The following is a 6,000-nucleotide window of genomic DNA, read 5'->3' on the forward strand; positions in this document are numbered from 1 at the left end:
ACATCAACCTCTTACCCACTGGCACATACCCGCTGCAATATAGTTCAGCCAAATATAGTTGTACCATTTGCTCTCCTTTTAGTATCGTCCCGATGAAAAAGCCTTGGAAAGAAGCGATAAAAAGCTGCGCAGTCTTCTCAGTCTTCATAGTATGGCGCCATACGAAGCACGTGAACGAGCTAGGGTAAGTGCCGTCGGCGTGTTGCAGTGGGATCCATCTAGAACGACTTCATAGTTGACGTCACTGATGCGTCGGAGAACTATGTAGCACCCTAAGTATTTGCGCAGGAGCTTTTCATAGAACCCACACTGAAGAATAGGTGTTCAGACCCTCACTTTGTCGCCAATGTTGTATGTTTCTTTCTTTCTTTCTTTCTTTATTGATTTACTTAAGACAAAGAACAGATTGTCTTAGGGGACACAACTAAAGGCAAGCATTTGCCTGACTAGGCCGTCCCACCCGTACATCAGCAGCAAAATGGCAGTGGCAGGCTTTCAGGAGAGCACACATGAAATTAAAGTCGTACACATTTTCCAACGCTTGAGTACACAATTCGCGTAAGAAGAAAGAAAAAAAGGTTAAAGTTTATACAGTTTTCTAATCACTTGAAGCACAACAACAACAGGAGAAACATGTACAAAAGTTTCCATACCTGTGGCTGAAAGGTTAAACTTTACACAGTTTTGTAAAAACAACAAAAAAAGACATGTACGAAATTTTCTATACCTGTAGTTGAACATTTCTATTAGTCTTCGGATAGTAACAATTTTTTTGCCGTTTTCTTAAAGCTTTGCTTTAAAACTTTAAAGCTCAGCAAAGCTCAGCAAAGCAAAGCTCAGCAAAGCTTAAAGCTTTGCTGAGCTGCCTCTGTTCGTTGTGTAATCTCTTCAGCACCCGTCTCGTAGTCATCATGAGGGAGCATTGTGTCTATGTTGTCGCAACCTCATGGCCGTATACGAGACTGAAGGGGGCCTCGCGAGTGGTCTCTTGACGAGCCGTATTATACGCGAAGGTAGCGTAAGGTAAAACCTAGTCCCAGTTCTTGTGCTCTACATCGACGCACATGCTTATCATATCAGCCAGTGTCCTATTGAGTCATTGCGTCACTTAGTTTTTTTCGGGGTGATACGCCGTTGTACTGCGGTGGACGCTTACACTCAGACCTAAAATGATATCCAAAAACTTGGCCATGAACGCAGTACCTCTGTCCGCGACAACTGCAGCGGGAGCGCCATGCCGTAAAACGATGCATTCGAGAAAAAATCGTGCCGCTTAATCTGCAGTTCCCCTTGCAGGCCTCCTGTCTCGCCATATTAAGTGACATAATCCATGGCGACGATTATCCATCTACTGCCGGTAGTAGACGTTGGGAAGGGGCCCAGGAAATCCATGCCTACTTGTGCAAATGGTGTGGCCGGTACATCAACAGGGTGCAGTAGGCCGACTGGCTTGACGGATGATTTGTGACGTTGGCAATCCAGACATGTCTGAACGTAACGTTTAACGATCGCAGTGTGTCTCGACCAGAAATAATTTTGCCGAATGCGCGCCAATATGCGTGTGTAGCCAAAGTGACCAGCAGTCGGCTAGTTGTGGAAGACGTGTAAGATTTCACGTCGAAGCAATGATGGAACAACGAGTAAGTAGTTGCTGCCACCAGGTGATAAGTTTTTGTTGTAGAGGACGTTGCGGCGTAAGCAATACGACGCCAGCCCTCTAGCAAATGGCATTGGCATCTCGTTGCTGGCGTGAAAGCTAGGCAGTGTCCACGATTCCCAGGAAGACCGTGTCGTCATCGTTTTGTGCTCCTGGCTCAACTGGAGACCGAGAGAGGCAGTCGTCGTTTGCGTGCCGTTTTCTCGCCTTGTATGCGGCAATAACGTCAAACTCTCGGAGTCGAGCCAGCCAGAAGGATCTTTCAAATGGATGAGCTAGCAGAGCCAATGCTGATCGCTAACGACGGTGAAAGACCGACCATAAAAATACGGACGAAATTTCAGAGCTGCCCATACCTTCGCGAGGCAGTCTTTTTCAGTGGTGGAGTAGCTAGCCTCGGCTCATGATAGTGTCCTACTGGCGTAAACCATCACCTACCTTCCTGCCACTGCACGAGCACCATGCCTAGACCGACATTACTATCTGTATGAAATACCATCTGTATGCTGTGTCTGTATACAATACCATCGGGGCGTCTTCATAGAAGTGTGCTAGCCCGGGAGCCGCTTGCATATGTTGCGGGAGCTCGCGAAATGCCAGCTGCTGGTCTTCACCCCAAGTAAAAGGGACATCTTCTCTGATGAGCTTTGTTAACGGCCATGCGATGTGCGAGAAATTCGCAATAAAACGCCTGTAATATGCACAGTCTCGCAAAACGTCGTACAGCCTTTTTGTCTGATGGGGTCGAGAAATTGGCGACGGTAGCAAATTTATTCGGATCAGGTTGGAACCCTTGGCTACTGACGAGATGACTGAGGAACGAGAGCTCGTGAAAAACAAAATTGCACCTCGGAAGCTTTAAAGTGAAATCGGCCGAGCGTATTGCTTGAAAAATAATTTTCAACCTTCGTAAGTGTTCGTCAAACGTTGCCGAAAAGACAATCATGTCATCTGGGTACACGAGGCATGCTTGCCATTTGAGTCCATAGAGTACCGTGTTCATTAGATGCTGAATTGTTGCTGACACCGAACACAAACTGAAAGGAAGTACCGGAAATTCATAAAGTCCATCAAGCGTCACAAAGGCGGTTTTCTCACAGTCTCTCTCATAGACTTCCATCTGCCTATAACCGCTTTTCAAGTCCATTGACGAAAAGTAGCCCGCATTTCGCAACTTATCCATGGAATCATCAATACATGGCAGTGGATAAATGTCCTCCCCTGTGACCTGTTTGGGCTTTCGATAGTGGACGCAGAAGGGCAGAATACGGTCCTTATTTTCATTAAAACTACAGGGGATGCCGAAGGACTGTTCGACGGTCGAATAACGCCATCTTCAAAGATCGACTTCCCTTGTTGTTGTATTGCTTCAAGTTCCTTTAGGGCAACACGATAGGCGTTTTGTCCAATGGGTCTGGCATCGACATCAGTAATAATGCGGTGTTTGGTGCGTAGCATTTGACCAACTCTTGACTCAGATGAGAAAGAGTCCTGGTACTGATTGATGAGTTAGACGGTTTCGATCAACGACCCTTAACGTCGGATTAACGTCTACAATAGGCCCAGCTGTGCGGATTCTAAAACCGCCTCCTGCGCTAAGTAGCGCAGGAGGCTGCCTATTGCTATCGGTGCCGATAGCAATATGTCGACGCTCCTTACTAAAATTCGTCAGCGAGATTTTTGCGCTTCCGTAGATTACTTCCATAAGTGCTCTGGCAATGGAGACGCCGCAATTCAGTGCTAGCGCTTTGATGTGTTCAGCGAATCGAGTCCCATTCTGCAGGCTGTCACAGTGCACGGGTACGAGAGAGCAACTCCGCGACAAAAGTATGACGTCGTCCGCAGCAATACGGGAGGTTGTTGTTACTTCTCATGAGTGACACTACATGAGCTCGTTGCAAACGTGACGCTTCTGTCACGGATGTTAATCACGCCGCCGTACTCACGTAGGAAATCCATGCCCAATATAAGTTCTTTACAACACTCAGTAAAGTTGACGAGTGTGACCACGAAGGTTGAACTGGCGATTAAGAGCCGGGCTGTGCATTTTCAGACAGGTGCCATGAATTCCCCTCTGTTGGTTCTTATGTTGAGCCCGTGCCATGGCGTTTTCACCTTCCTCAATTTGTCGGTGATCTGTATGCTTATGACTGAAAAATTGGAATCCAGTGTCAACAAAAGCGGCTACTTGGTGGCCGTCAGTGCGAATGATGAGGTCGGCGTTGACGACGTCACTTACGTCTTTCGTAGTTGTATCCGTCGTATTCGTCGTTGTATTCGGAGTGTTCGTCTGATCCGAGTCTTCACGTCGTCGTTAGTCGATAACGGGGGATGTGGAGAATTTACAGTACTGGCAACCTCAGCCCCGGAGGTCGCTGCGGCTAGCTTTCCCGTCGAGGACTAGGCGATCTGCCCCTAGTGACGTCAGTAAAACTGCGACGAATCGGCGAATTTTAGCGTGCCGGAGAGGGAGAAGAACAACGTGGTCGAGGTGTCGTATTTTGCGGCTGATTTTCACAAGAGCGTCGTTGTAGGCACGTCCACCGTCATGCATAGAATAGGCATAGTTGGCAGGAAAGCGCGGGTGTTGAGCGGCGAGATAATTGTTCCATTTCTGACAAACTCGATAGACGTGTACAGCTTCGCCACAACGGTCTCACACTGTTCGACGGTCGTCGGTGCGACACAAGTAGGTTTTCCAACGCTGAAAGTTCAGCGCCAACACTCCGAGGAGTCAAGGAGTGGCGTGTGCATGTCAAAGATACAGCTTTGTTCATGCTGGCGTGAACGGCGGGGGCGGTAGAGTCGGCGGCGATGACGATATCGACTGTGTCTGTAGCGTGGGTGATGTTCTAGTTGTGGGTGTCAACGGCGTCAAAGTCGTGCTGATTGGGCGGCGAAGAGCCTCCACATAAGTAAGGTGCCGCGGCACGTTACCACAGTTTGGCGAAGAAAAAGCTTGCCGGACTTCTTCCAGGACCACATCACTTACAAAAGATAGCGCTGGCACCGGCTCCGCAGTCGCAACAACAAATCCAAGCTGCCGAACCTCTTCTCGCACAACCTCTCGGACAACTTCACGCAAAGGCCTGTCGTTACTCGCAGCGAGTACGGAAATGTTCACTGTCGAGTTAATCACGTAATGATGGCGGCATCCTGGCTGTAAGGCCCTTTAAATGGCTGGAGTCTCTTTTGTGAACTCCGCCACTGTTGTCAGCGGATTCCTCACAAGGCCGGCAAAGAGTTGCTCGTTCACACCCACAAGAGGTACCGCAGCTTTCTGTCCTCTGGCAGGTCGGAGTCTTCCCTACAGAAAAGAGGGCCATGTCTTCTGATAACGTACCAACGCTCTCACTGGGTCTTTAAATTCTGATTTCAAGGAGACGCTGCGCATTTTCCCTCCGGTCAATGCTTGTAAAGGTATCCAGCAGCTGTGCACGGAAGTCGTCCTACGTGGCAAAGCTCCTGTCTCGGTTGACGTCCCACGTAGGAGCACTGCCTTTTAGATAGAAGTAGACATTCGAGATTTTGTCCTCCGAGCTGGTCTCATGGTTCTACTTGGCGACGCGCTCGAATTGGCCTAGCAAATCTTCGATGTCTTCAAAGGCATCACCATGAAAGCTTACCAAACCATAGGATTATGCAGTGTTACTTGCGATGGAGTGGCGGTGGCCATGATAGCTGTAGGAGGAAAATGATTTCGCAAGGTTTCTTGCAGGGGACTGGACTCAGGCGCTAGGCCTAGTAGTCGACAACTGAGGCGGTGTTACCGCTGTTTCGATGCGCAATGGTAATTTCAGGTTCAATCGGCGGCTCCGCGAAGGCGTGCCAAGCATGAAGAATATCCAGCACCTCCACCAGTGTAACGACGCGGGATCAACGGGGATGCGGAGCAGCAGCAGCACCAAGAAATAGACTTTATTAGTTGTTGAAGAAAACCATCAACGACTTCTTCATCTCCATGCTTAACCTAAAAACCCGCGCTACTTGAACCTCGTCCCAAAACACGGGTATTCACGAGCATAAAGACTATGATAAACGCACAAGTAGAAAGAGACACCCCTTGCGTTAGCGCTAAAATAATATGACAGCATTGAGAGTTGTAGTAATGCAATCCCAAAAGCGGTAGCAGGAAAAAGCTTTGAAGATTGGTTTTCTGTGTAACCTAATTTTTTCCTGGCGCGGAGGCAGCGTTCGTTGTTGTGGAAAAGAAAAAAACTTTGAACTTCGTTTGTGCTTCCATTTACTTTCTTTGCTAAGATACACTTTCAACGTGTCATTTAAACTTGGCACGGAATGCCTTGTTTCATGCAATGGATAATGTTGGCCTGTGCCCGAAGGCG

Source organism: Dermacentor andersoni, chromosome 7 (assembly GCF_023375885.2).
Source record: "Dermacentor andersoni chromosome 7, qqDerAnde1_hic_scaffold, whole genome shotgun sequence".
NCBI classification, from domain to species: Eukaryota; Metazoa; Arthropoda; class Arachnida; order Ixodida; family Ixodidae; genus Dermacentor; species Dermacentor andersoni.